At 48.1% G+C, this 13,405-nt stretch overlaps 1 pseudogene; it reads left to right on the top strand.

Annotated features, from left to right (window-relative positions):
• Window positions 1-218: 218 nt before the first annotated feature.
• On the top strand, window positions 219-318 carry LOC142863425 (uncharacterized; annotated as a pseudogene).
• The last annotated feature ends 13,087 nt before the right edge of the window (window positions 319-13,405 follow it).

Raw genomic sequence — 13,405 nt, forward strand, 5'->3', positions numbered from 1 at the left:
TAAAAATAGAAAAATTAATTGGCCAACTGATATATATAGAAAAAGTTAGCTGGGCATGGTGGCGCATGCCTGTAGTCCCAGCTACTCGGGAGGCTGAGACAGGAGGATCACTTGAGCCCAGGAGTTTGAGGTTGCTGTGAGCGAGGCTGATGCCAGGGCACTCCAGCCCGGCCAACACAGTGAGACTCTGTCTCAAAAAAACAAACTGCTTAGTGACGGTCACTTTGGCAGCACATATACTAAAATTGGAACAATACAGAGAAGATTAGCATGGCCCCTAATAAAAATAAAATAAAAAAAAAAACTTAGTAAGTCTAAAAATAAAAAAGCACTTAGCTAAAAAAGAGAGAGAGAGAGAGAGCTGCAGCCGAGACAGCGGCTTGGAAACGGCACTGCGAGGACGGAGCTCGGCTTCCCGAGGCGGCTTCGCACCCACCAGCCGCCCGCGGACGGACGCTGTGTGCAAGGAGGACAGACACCTCTGAGAGTGCGGGGTGCAGGCACATCACGCTCCAGTGAGCGCTGCGAGAATTTGGGTCCCTCAGCCCCACAGCTCTGGGCTCTTTTGGGTCTAGACATCCGCATTAAACCAGCTGCTATCTCTGGTTGTAAAAAAAAAATAAAAAAGAAAAATGTATAAAAAAGAAAAAGGAAAAATGTATGCCAGCAATGATGATGGGTTAAAAAAAAAAGAAGAAAGAAAAATAAATATAAAAATTTAAAAAAAACAAACAAAAACCCAGACGCTACCCTGTCTCTTCAAGACCAAGTGACCAGGTGGGGCAAAGGCAATATATGTAACATAAACATTTGTACCCCCATAATACACTGAAATAAAAAAAAAAAAAAGAAAAAAGATCAAGGGACCAGCAGACAAAAAAGGGAGTCACCTTCTTGGCAGGTTAATTGGCCAGGGTCACCAGGAGGTGTGGCTGCAGCTACAAGACGGGGCAGGGCGTGCGCCACTCCAGCTGATCCACGGCTCTCCGACCACTCTGATGTGAACAGACAGATGCAGCAGCCACGGCCTAAGACAAGCGTGGTGACCAGGGCCCCTCCCAGGGCCCTCCACTAGGGTGACCGCCTACACCAGCAGAGATGCTAGCTGAAGGTGAGGGCATCCAGAAGGGGCAGGAGGGACGGAGGGGAGGACTAGCAGTTATGGCCTGAAACCAGCTGTGGCCTCAGCTACAGTTCAGTCCACTGACCATCTTGAGCTGCTGCAGGTGGGGTTGGCTTATTTTACAAGGCAGTGGGACGCACACCGGGCAGGCCTCCAGTGGAGCCGCGGTGTGTTGCTTGGATCTCCTCTCTGAGCACCAAGGCCCGCGCTCCCCAGGTGCCAGGAGTCGTGCCCTCTTCTGGAAACAGTCACAACTCCTCTCGGGGCAGCCTTCGCCAATGCCAGACCTACCAGCACGGGAATACAAAGGCATGCTGCCCTTCTGTGCATTCAGGACTGGGAAGCAGATTCAGAGGCGCTCCCTGTGGGAAGTGCCGCTTCCTCGCCCTCCGACTCACTCCCCAGTGAGTCCCCTGCATGCAGTGTCCTCCTCAGAGTTCGTTTCTGGGGAACCTGGCCTAACACACCACACACATCCTCAGCCGCACTGGTTGGTCAATGTCAAAACTGTTCCCAAGATGTTGTTCAACCTACATTCCTACCAACAGTGCCTGAGAGTTCCATTTACTCGATATCCTTGCCAAATTCTAGCATCAAGTTTCTCATTTTTAGCCAATCTGGTGGGTGTAAAATGGAACTTTCCACCCTATTGAAATGATTGATTAAAAAAAAAAGCAAAAAAAAATGGAACCTGATTGTGGTATTTTTGTTTATTTGTTTCTGTTTTGGGGTTTTTTTTTCCTCTTTATTTTGAGACAGGGTCTGGCTCTGTCACCCAGGCTAGAGTGCAGTGGGGCCATCATAACTCACTGAACCTGGAAGTCCTGGCCTCAAGCAATTCTCCTGTCTCAGCCTCCCAAACTGCTGAGATTACAGGTGTGACCTACCACGCCCCTCACTGTGGTTTTCTTGTTTTGGTTTTTTGTAGATCTCACTGTGTGGCCCAGGCTGGAGTGCAGTGACTATTCAAAGGCGAGATCATGGCTCCCTGCAGCCTCAAACTCCTGGGCTCAAGGGACCTTCCTGCCTCAGCCTCCCGAGAAGCTAAAACTACAGGCACAGAGTGCCAGGCCATGGTTTTGATTCATATTTCCCTGATGACTACGGAGTTTGAGCACCTTTCATGGGTTTACTGGCCATTTGGATTTCCTCTTGGGGAACAGCCTCCACTCCTTTGCCAGGTCCCGTTTCATAGTCCCGTTCATTTCGTGCTGGCTAACAAGGGAGTGAGTGCTTGGTTTACTCAGGTGAGCCAAGAAAACTGGAATGGCTTTCCTGAAGGCCACCAGCCTTGATGAATCCCTCAGTCCTCCTCTGACTTGACGTCTGAGCAGCCTAAGATTTGGTTGGTCACTCCCTCCTCCCACCCTCTTTTCTTGGCCTCCTGAACCCTGGACAATCCTTGTTTTCCTTCCCCTTGCCTCTCTGGCCGGCCCTTCTCTGTGTCCTGTGCGCTCGACTGTGCAATGCTGGGCTTCCTCAGAGCTCAGTCCTCGGCCCTCTCCTCGTCTTACTCTGGACTTTCACCCTGGGTAAGCTCTCCCGTCCCCAGCTGCAGTCCCACCTCTGTGTACTCACAGTTTCAACATTCCTCTCCTCCGACACTTCCATGTGAACGTCCCAAAGCCCCTCAACCTCAAACCACGCTCTTCCCTCCAAAACCTGGTTGTTGTCCAGCCATCCCTGTTGCCAAAAACTCCACACTTGTCCTCAAGGCCACATCAGAAGACTGAGAACAAGTAGTTTGGGGAGAAGGAAAGAGAAGTTTATTGCCTTACTGGCAAAGGAGGAGGATGGAGACTCTTGTCTGAAATGCCATTGTCCTAATAATAAGCAGAAATACAGACCTTTTAAAGGATGGGTTCTCAGCTTTGGGCAATTGCTGTTCAGCTACAGTGATGATTCTGATCGTCCCATCTCCGACAATCCGTGACCTCCACCCAGGACCTCTCTCCACCAGGCACAAAGAACACAAAACATTACCCTGCCTCTCCCAACCACTGGCCTGAGGCAGCGATGCAGGTTTTAGTTCTCAAAAAGGAGTGGAGGATGTTTTAAAGAGACATACAGGCTGGGCGCGGTGGCTCACGCCTGTAATCCTAGCTCTCTGGGAGGCCGAGGCGGGAGGATTGCTCGAGGTCAGGAGTTCGAAACCAGCCTGAGCAAGAGCGAGACCCCGTCTCTACTATAAATAGAAAGAAATTAATTGGCCAACTAATATATATAGAAAAAATTAGCCGGGCATGGTGGCGCATGCCTGTAGTCCCAGCTACTTGGGAGGCTGAGGCAGGAGGATTGCTTGAGCCCAGGAGTTTGAGGTTGCTGTGAGCTAGGCTGACGCCATGGCACTCACTGTAGCCTAGGCAACAAAGTGAGACTCTGTCTCCAAAAAAAAAAATAAATAAATAAAGAGACATACAATATTTTTGCCAATTTTTCAAGCCATTCCCTCTGTTACATATTTCCCCTGTCAATATTTCCCTTCCGTATCTTTGGGAGGAGGGTGACTACTCTGTTACAGCCCTGCTTCAGGAAAGATCTCACAATCCTTCCAATTCCCAATATCACAAACCCAGGAATCCCTCTCTCAGCCTGTATCCAACCTCATGACCAGCACTGGTTGTTTTCAGTTTATCCCCCTAGATCCACCCCGTACCCTTCTCCATCGCACGCTGTGTCAGGAATCTGATTGTGTGGACAGCTTCAGTGGGCTTCCTTGTTGTTTAATTTCTAATTGGGTTTGGCTAATGGTGTTTTAGTTATTTATTGCTACATAATAAACTACTCCACAACCTAGTGGCTTAAAAATACCACCATTATGTTATCTCTCATAACTCTGTAGACCGACTGGGGTCATCCTGGGTCAGTTCCGCCCTCCATGGTGCCAGCTGGGGCGCCAGTCGTCTGCAGACAGCATCCAAGATGGCGTCCACACGCCCGGCCGCTTGTGGGGCTGGCGGGATGGCTAGGGGTCTGGACTCGGCCAAACCAGAAAGGCTGAAACTCTCTTTTCCCAAGTCGTTTCAGGGCCTCTCCCTCTCCCTTGCCATGTGGTCTCTCCAGCACGAGGTAACCAGGCTTTTTATGTGGCAGCTCAGGGCTGTCCAAATGGCAAAAGCTGAAACTTCTAGGCCCTCTAAGTCTTTGACCCAGAGCTGGCATGGCATCACTTCTTCCGCCATCTGTTGGTTAAAGTAGGTCACAGGACTGGCCCAGATACGACGTGGGAGGGGATGTGCAAAGGCAGGAGCACCAAGAGGCCTGAGTCATCGGGCCATCTTTGGCGACCAGCCACCAGTCTACCATCTGGTCCCCACAGCCCCTCTCACATGCAAAACAAGCCCTCCCACCTCCCGTGAGCCCCAAGGTCTCATCCCAGTTCCGCCTCAGGCCCAGGCGTGAAGTCAAGTTACTCATCAACAAAATCTCACTCTGTTGTTGACCGGGCGTTTGGGTGTGGCTCCTCGAGCTAAAGGCCTGCCAACCGGGGAGGCGAGTCTGCCCTCTCGGGCCGTCATACCACCGTGGAGCAGGGACTGGAACAGCACAGGACACACTCCCATTCGAAAAGGGGAGACCTAGAGAAGTCACAGGTCCACGGCAATTCTGAATTCTGCTGCGTGCAGTTCTCCCTGCTCCTGGGGTAGGAAATGTATGTTAATTAAAGCCCCAGGTCTGCTTTCTGGGTATGGTTCTATTTGGCTCTTGGCTCAGCCCTCTGAATCATCCTTCTTTCCTGTGAGAAATGGCCCATGTATGCTTGCTTTCTGCACTTAGGAAATTTGGGCCACAGAAGCTGCTTTTTGTTTCAAAATACCTCTATTATTTCAGTTCAAGGTAGTAAAATTAAAAATTTTGTGAGTTTCCTATGTATCAAATTATAATTTGCTCCATTAGACAAAAGCTGCTAAGGGACAATGCCCTGAAGATTCTTACAACCTTTTTGTCCAGCTGAGAGGATCTACCTGGCACACCCTTAAATCTTTCTGAGAGAAAACAAAAGGGTCTTATGGCTGCATACTGGATTTGATCTTGACCACCTTTTACTGGCAACCCCCTGGACTTAATCTTTGGTACCACGTTCTTCCCCTACCCCCAGGTTTTTATGTTTATTGTTTCATTTCTTTTTTTTTAATATTTTTCAAGACAGAGTCTCGCTCTGTTGCCCAGGCTAAAGTGCCATGGTGTCAGCCTACCTCACAGCAACCTCAAATTCCTGGGCTCAAGCGATCCTCCTGTCTCAGCCTCCCGAGTAGCTGGCTAATTTTTTCTATATATTTTTAGTTGTCCAGATAATTTCTTTCTATTTTTAGTATAGACAGGTCTCACTGTTGCTCAGGCTGGTCTCCAACCCCTGAGCTCAAACGATCCTCCCCCCTTCGCCTCCCAGAGTGCTAGGATTGCAGGCGTGAGCCACTGCACCCAGCCCTCCCGGTTGTTTTTTTTTTTTGAGACAGAGTCTCACTTTGTTGCCCAGGCTAGAGTGAGTGCCATGGCGTCAGCCTAGCTCACAGCAACCTCAAACTCCTGGGCTCAAGCAATCCTTCTGCCTAAGCCTCCCGAGTAGCTGGGACTACAGGCATGTGCTACCATGCCCGGCTAATTTTTCTATATATATTTGTTGGCCAATTAATTTCTTTCTTATTTATAGTAGAGACGAGGTCTTGCTCTTGCTCAGGCTGATTTCGAACTCCTGACCTCAAGCAATCTGCCACCGTCCTTGGCCTCCCAGAGTGCTAGGATTATAGGCGTGAGCCACCACACCTGGCCTCTTTAAGGATCTTTATTGGGCTGTAGAGGCTGGGAATGAGAAACAGTTTTATTTTCTAATCCAGCAAGTTTGGGGCTAGAAACCTTTGACTTTGCTTAAATACTGAAGAGTTCCTTCTTTAGTTGATCTATCCATTTTAGCTTCTTATATGCAGCTAAAATGAGCCAGTTGACTCTTTCAACATCTTGCCTTAGCCAAACCAACAAGGTCATTAAGTATATTTTCTTTTTATTATTATTATTATTTTTTATTAGATTTTTAAAATTCCTTTTTCTTTCTTTTTTTCTTTTTTACAGTGCTTTACAATCCATCAATCAAAAATGAAGTATATTTTCTATTCCCACATTATCACGGGGAACAGTTTTACTAAGTACATACATGGGGTCTCCTTTACTCAGCCTTCAATAACAATTTCCTTACAGTCCTTCCGGGTTCTAAGAATGATCCTGTCATCCCAAAAGATCACCAGGATAGCTAAATAGTAGAAAGAAGAGCTTTATTGGCAATATCGGTTTGCAAATCAGGAAGAAGTGGCCCCAGGTGTGTGTTGAAGGCACTCTGTCTTTGAAGAGGGGAAAGACAGGTTGGGTGGTAGGCCTCACAAGGCCTGTGTCGCACAAATGAGTCACACATATTCAGCAGGTTTGGGGGAAAGCCATACACAGTTATGAGGGGAGCTACGCACATGTGCCTGGGCAAACATATCTATATAACATACATCCCATATTCACTTTGGGGTGGGATTTCAACATTAAAATGAGGTGGAATTTTGGCTCTTTACATCAAAAGGTGAACTACGTAGGAGACACAAAGACAGTTTGTATGCAGCCTCTATAAACTGGTTGAAACTCACTTAAGGACTGGGCACAGTGGCTCACACTTGTAATCCTAGCAATCTGGGAGGCCAAGGTGGGAGGACTGCTTGAGCTCAGGAGTTTGAGACCAGCCTGAGCAAGACTGAGATCCTATCTCTACCAAAAAGAAATTTTTAAAAAACCCAGCCAGGCACTGGCGCACACCTGTAGTAGTCCCGGATACCTGTGCGGCTGAGGCAGAAGGATTGCTTAGAACCCAGGAGATGGAGGTTGCCGTGAGCTACGATGACGCCACTGCACTCTACCCAGGGTGGCAGAGTGAGGCTGTTTCAACAAAAACAAACAAGGAAACCGGACACCCCTCCTCACAACCTCCCACCCCTTCATATTAAAAATAATAATAGGCCGGGCGCTGTGGCTCACGCCTGTAATCCTAGCTCTTGGGAGGCCGAGGCGGGCGGATTGCTCAAGGTCATGAGTTCAAAACCAGCCTGAGCAAGAGCGAGACCCCGTCTCTACTATAAACAGAAAGAAATTAATTGGCCAACTGATATATATATAAAAAAATTAGCCGGGCATAGTGGCACATGCCTGTAGTCCCAGCTACTCGGGAGGCTGAGGCAGAAGGATCACTCGAGCCCAGGAGTTTGAGGTTGCTGTGAGCTAGGCTGACGCCATGGCACTCACTCTAGCCTGGACAACAAAGTGAGACTCTGTCTCAAAAAAAAAAAAATAATAATAATAATAATAATAAAAGAAGGAAAGAAACTGGCTAAGAAGAATGTAAGGCACTGTCCCATCAGAGTTATAGTGGGCTGGGTTGTAAATCAGAGTTAGGGGGATCTGGTAACTAACTATTGTTAGAGCGCTTAGAGCCCTTAGGAGTTTAGAAACTTGCCATGGCAGCCAGGCCCTGAATCCTCTACCCATAGATAGCTTTGTTTCCTTAGCCTTAGGGCCCATCTTAGTTGATAAAGGGACATCACAATCCCCTGAAGGCCTGGCCAGCCTCTGCTCACTGCCCTGTCCCTAAGCCAATGGAACACTTTTTCAGTGTTAGTTATTAGAGTCTCTCTCTTCTAGATAGCAATTCCTGTTTTGGTTATCTATTGCTGAATAGCAATCACCCCAGCACTCAGTGGCTTTGAACAACATTCACGTATTATCTCTTGTGAGTCTGAAAATTGACTGGGTTGGGCTCCTCATGGTGCTGGCTGGGAGAGCAGTCATCCTGGGCTGGAATGTCCAGCATGGCTCTCTCACATGGCTGGCACCTTGCTGGGGACGGCTCAATGTCTAGGCTCAGCTAGGGCACCGGCACACTGCGCCTCTCTCTTTCTACTTGGCTTCTCCATGTGATCTCTCTTGGTGGTCTGTTCAACAGGACAGGAAGACCTAGGACCAGTTTCATAAATGTTTTGTCCCTAGGTGCGCCCATTCCTTAGCTGCTCCTGTTCCACCAGGAAGGCTCTGCCTCTGTATCCTTCTGCCATGGGATCTACTGACTGCTTGGGATTTGTCTGTTCTGTCCTGTGCTGAGCCCTTGCTAAAGACGTGATATGAACTTTCTCCCTCAAACCTCAAGGCAGACCCAGTTAGGTAGGTATCGCTTGTTTCCTCATTTTATAATGTTCAGTGACTTGCCCAAGGTCATGAGCTGGACTGGAATCCAGGTCCATCTGACTCCATAGGCTTTGCCCTCTTCAGCCCCCTGCCCAGGCAGCCCCCAGTGTCAATCAGCGAACCCTACAGCACGGTGACTGTAGGTTGAGGAGCTTATGGGTTTTTAGGTATAAGGTGCACATGGTAAAGTGCAAACATGGATTTTTCACACACTGTTCAGTGATGTTTACATCTGTACACATGCAACAACCACCAAGATCAAGATTTAGAACACCTCCAGCACCCTTACAAACCTCCTCATCCCTCTCCCTAATCTACACTCCTCTGACTTCTTTCATCAGCAAATAGTTTTGCATATTCTTGTCTTGGTGATAGTATGAAAAGACAGACCTGAAATCACAGTTCTCCACTAGTTCCCAGTTGTGGGACCTTGGCCAAGTTACTATCTTCTCTGATCATCAGTGTTCTTATCTGCATAGTGAACACGAATAACCCCTCCCTCACAGCACGGTTAGTCCCTTCCTCTTCAGCCAATTCTTCATGTTCCTGAAAAATGTGCCACACAGCACAAAATATGAATTTGGGCAGGAGCATTGGCTCCCAACCCTGGTTGTGCATTACAATAACATGGGAGAAATTTTTAACATACCAATGCCCAGCCCCTAACCCCAGAGGTTCTGATTTAATTCACCTGTGTGGGGGAGCCGGCATCTATACTTTGTCAAAGCTGCTCAGGTGATTCTAAGGTGCAGCTGGGGTGGGAGCCACCTGCACATTCATTTGAGAGGCTGTCAAGGGGGAGATGGTGACCATCCAACCCAGTTTGCCCCAGGACTGTCCCAGTTTTAGCGATGAAAGTCCTGCATACCAAGAAACCCCTTAGTCCTGGGCAAACTGGGATGGTTGGCCATCTCTCAGGGAGATGATATGCCAATGTTTGATATGTGCTACTTAAATTTATCTATTTATTTATTTATTTATTTTTGAGATAAAGTCTTACTCTGTTGCCCGGGCTAGAGTGCCGTGGTGTCAGCCTAGCTCACAGCAACCTCAAACTCCTGGGCTCAAGCGATCCTCCTGCCTCAGCCTCCCGAGTAGCTCAGACTACAGGCACTCACCACCATGCTTGGCTAATTTTTTTTTTCTATATATGTTTAGTTGGCCAATTAATTTATTTCTATTTATAGTAGAGACGAGGTCTCTCTCGTTCTTGTTCAGGCTGGTTTCAAACTCCTGACCTCTAGCAATCCGCCCACGTTGGCTTCCCAGAGTGCTAGGATTACAGGCATGAGCCACCGCCTGGCCTGGGCTACTTAAATTTAGGATTTCCTTTCTATTCAAGTGTCAGGTTTGAAGTCAAAGTGTTAAATGCTTTTGAACCTGGGGAATAAAGACAAGAAGGCTGCTGCTCCAACCCAGCTCACTTGGGCATCTTAGTGCAGAGTCGGAATGCACAGAGAGGCTGGAAGCTCTGCAGCCACCACAGGAGTAGAAAGGAGACAGAGATCAGGGGGCAAGGGGTGTGTGAGGATCATTATGGGGTCCTATAAAATGCAGCTTACTTTCCCGCAGGTCTGGGGTGGGCCGGAGACAGTGCATTTCTTTTTCTTTTTCTTTTGTTTGAGACAGGGTCTTGCTCTGCCGCCCCCGCTAGACTGCAGTGGCATGATCATAGCTCACTGCAACCTCACACTCCTAGACTCAGGCGATCATCCTGCCTCAGCCTCCCAAGTAGCTGGGACTACAGTCACAAGCCACCATGCCCAGCTAATTTTTCTACTTTTAGTAGAGACAGGGTCTCGCTCTTGCTCAGGCTGGTCTTGAACACCTGACTTCAAGCAGTCCTCCCATCTCGGCCTCCCAGAGTGCTGGGATTACAGGCATGAGCCACCTGGAGACTGTGCATTTCTAACAAGCTCCCAGATGACTCCAATGCTAGGCTAGGTCCTGGGGATAGTTTTTAGAGTGTAAGCTTTGGGTGTGAGGTGCAACTTCTCTCTTACAACCCGTGTGGCCTTGGGAAAATACTCCTTCTAGACCTTCCGGTTTTTCAGCTATAAAATGGGAATGGTAATACCCACTTCAGACTAATACCCAGGAAAGTCCACCTAGTTCAGAAAGTGGGTTGTTGTGAAGATTCAATCACTGAGCTGGCACACCGCAGGGGATGCGTACATGTTGGGCCATCTATACCTACACGCGACTTCACCCCTCCTGATTGAAGGGCTCTAACTGTTCTTAAGTTAGCGCAGTCCTTAACGTGGAGTAGGCACCTAAGGACCAGTTGCTGAATTGTTCAGAGAGGGGGAGGGGAGGCAGAGGCCTGCCAGCCAGCACCTATAATTTAACCATTTGTGTGCCCTGAGGAGTAAAACCTCATTTCATTTAGAGATGTTTTTATTTCAAGGCAAAAAAAAGTTAAGAGAAGAAATGCATGGGGAAGACATTTTTTCTTAGTAACTGGCCTCAGAATGCTGAGATTGGACGAACTGTTAACAGACAGGGAAAGTACTAGACTCATAAATAGCTTTAGAGAAGCACAAGCTTTGGCAGAAATTCCTGGGTTTGAATTCTAGTTCCCCCAGTCATTATGCTGTGTGATCTTGGATAAATCACTTCCCCTCTTTGAACCTCAGTTTCCTCATCTGTGACATGGAGAAGACAATCCCTACCTGGTTATCTAGGGCCTCCTTCCCCAAACACAAGCATCCGTGACTCGTGTGTGCCTCTCACTAGTCAGCAACTGAGTGTCAGGGGAGCCAGTGCCATCAGACAGGAGGCCCATGACAGGAAGGTTGCAGGCTGGCAGCCTGGGCCCAAGGGCTCTGCAGGTCTCTCCCAGTTTTCTTATTCAATTTGTGACAACATTAAATCTTAAGGGACTCCTAATAAAACCCTGGAGTTGCATAGAGCATTGGGTCCAAAAACACTGCTTCCCACTCCCACAACTGTGCACTCTCCAGTTTGCCACTCGCCCCCCCTGTGTGCTGACAGCTGGGGCTGCTTTGCTGACTCCCCACACCTGCTGGGCGCCTGGTGGCTTTCCTTGCATTGCCTTGTCTTTCCTTGATACCAACTGAGGTGTGAGATGATGGCAGGCTCTTACAGAGTCTTTCCTAAGTGCCAGACACTGCCCCAAGCACTTTCCCCATGTGAATCCTCATGCCCATCCTATGAAATAGATGCTATTATTAGCTTCCATTCCATGGTAAGGAAGCAGAGGCAAAGAGACACTACGTATATGACCCAGCTAGAAGTAGCAGTGCTCAGATTTAAATTCAGGCAGCCTGGCCCCAGAGTGTGTGGTATTAACCACTTGCATCACTTTGCCCCTGCCAGAGCTTTCTCCCATTTATTTTTCTCAAAATAGTGTTTGCTTTCCTAATAATAAAAGAGACACATGTTCATAAAAAAAACTAGAAAAATTTAAAAAGCAGGTGAAAAATGTCTCAGACTTTTAATTCCCATCCTTCTCCAGAAGTAACGTTTTGGGGTTGTCTCTGCATTTATTGCAGCACCATCCACAATTGCAAAGATGTGAATCAACCTCAATGCCCATCAACTCATAAGTGGACTAACAAAATATGGCATATGTTCACCATGGAATACTACTCAGCCATGAAGAAGGCTGACTTAATGCCTTTTGCAACAATTTGGATGGAACTGGAGACCATCTCCCTAAGTGAAATATCTAAGGAATAGAAAACAAACACCACATGTACTCACTATTAAATTGAAACTAACCCATGAGCACACATGTTCGTAGTGGGAGGTAAAACTCAATAGAAATCAACCGGGGGGAGGAGGAAGAAGGAGACAAGCGAAAACCTACCTATCAGGTACAATGAACACTATCTGGGTGACGGGCACACTTATAACCATGACTCAAGCATTATGAAAATGATCATGTAACCAAAAATATTTATACCCTCATAATACTTTGAAATATAAAAAAAAATAACCAAAAATGTTTTATATAAAATGAGATAACATCATTCATGTATAAGAAAATCCTGCAGCGATAAGAGAATGATCCAGAAGTCACAGTCGACAGCCATTCAGCCTGGGTTCGGATCTCCTAGCTTTTCCTCTGCCTAACTGTCTGACCCTGGGCAAGAAACTGAATCTAAGCCTCAGTCTTCCCTTCTGTGAAATGGTACTGATAGCTCAACCTCATAGAGCTGGCCTAAAAATTCAATGAGATAATATATGAGAAATGCTTAGCATGGTTTCTGGCATCCAATGGATGCTTAATAAAAATTTAGCTATGATTGATTGCGATTAGTCATGGCTGAGGTATGTTCCTTAGATTTGGTGAGCCACCAGGCCAGGGAAGAGAGAAACAGGGGGTCTGAGGGCTGAGGCACCCAGCATGAAGACAAAGGCGAGGCTGGGACCCGGGGCCAGCAGCAGTTCAGACAGTGAGGTGGGGGCCGGTGTGCACGGACGTGCGGGGCTGGGGGCGAAGGCTGCAGGAGCCGTTGGCTCCAACAGGCACAACAGAACCAGGCCCCAAGTCTGGCCGGAGCCAGGCAGGCCTGGTGGGGAGGAGGAGTCCCTCTGAGTGTGCTCGCCCGCCCTGTCCCCAACAGTCACCCGCACCGCACCGACACTGGCCCTGCAGTCTCTGCCCTCCAAGTAAATAGGTGTTGCTATTCTAAGAGAGGCCTGTGATAAAAATACTTGCTTTGCTTTGGAGGGCGTTTTCTTTTTTTTAAGCCATGAAAATAACAGGGCAGTAGGCTGCCTATTTTAGGTTGGGGCCTTTGGCCTGCTTTCAAAGTCACGGCCCAGATGAGATCTATTTAGAAACAGGTCACTGCACTTTGCCACACGGTGATGGTCCCTTAAGACGAGCCTGCATGGGTGCACCTAAGAGACTCTGGGGCCTGTACTTGAGTACTTGAGGGACAGAGCGGGAAGAAATCACAGGGCCAATGTTTACAAACCCAAGCTCAGTGTAAACGGAGCCCTGGCATCTCTCAGAGGCCTTTCTCGCCTCTGCTCCCCCACCAGGTTCTCAGGAGGTGGAGCTGCCAGCCTGCCTCCCTCCCCACCTTAGGAATCCTGCGT

Source organism: Microcebus murinus, chromosome 21 (genome assembly GCF_040939455.1).
Source record: "Microcebus murinus isolate Inina chromosome 21, M.murinus_Inina_mat1.0, whole genome shotgun sequence".
Lineage (NCBI taxonomy): Eukaryota > Metazoa > Chordata > Mammalia > Primates > Cheirogaleidae > Microcebus > Microcebus murinus.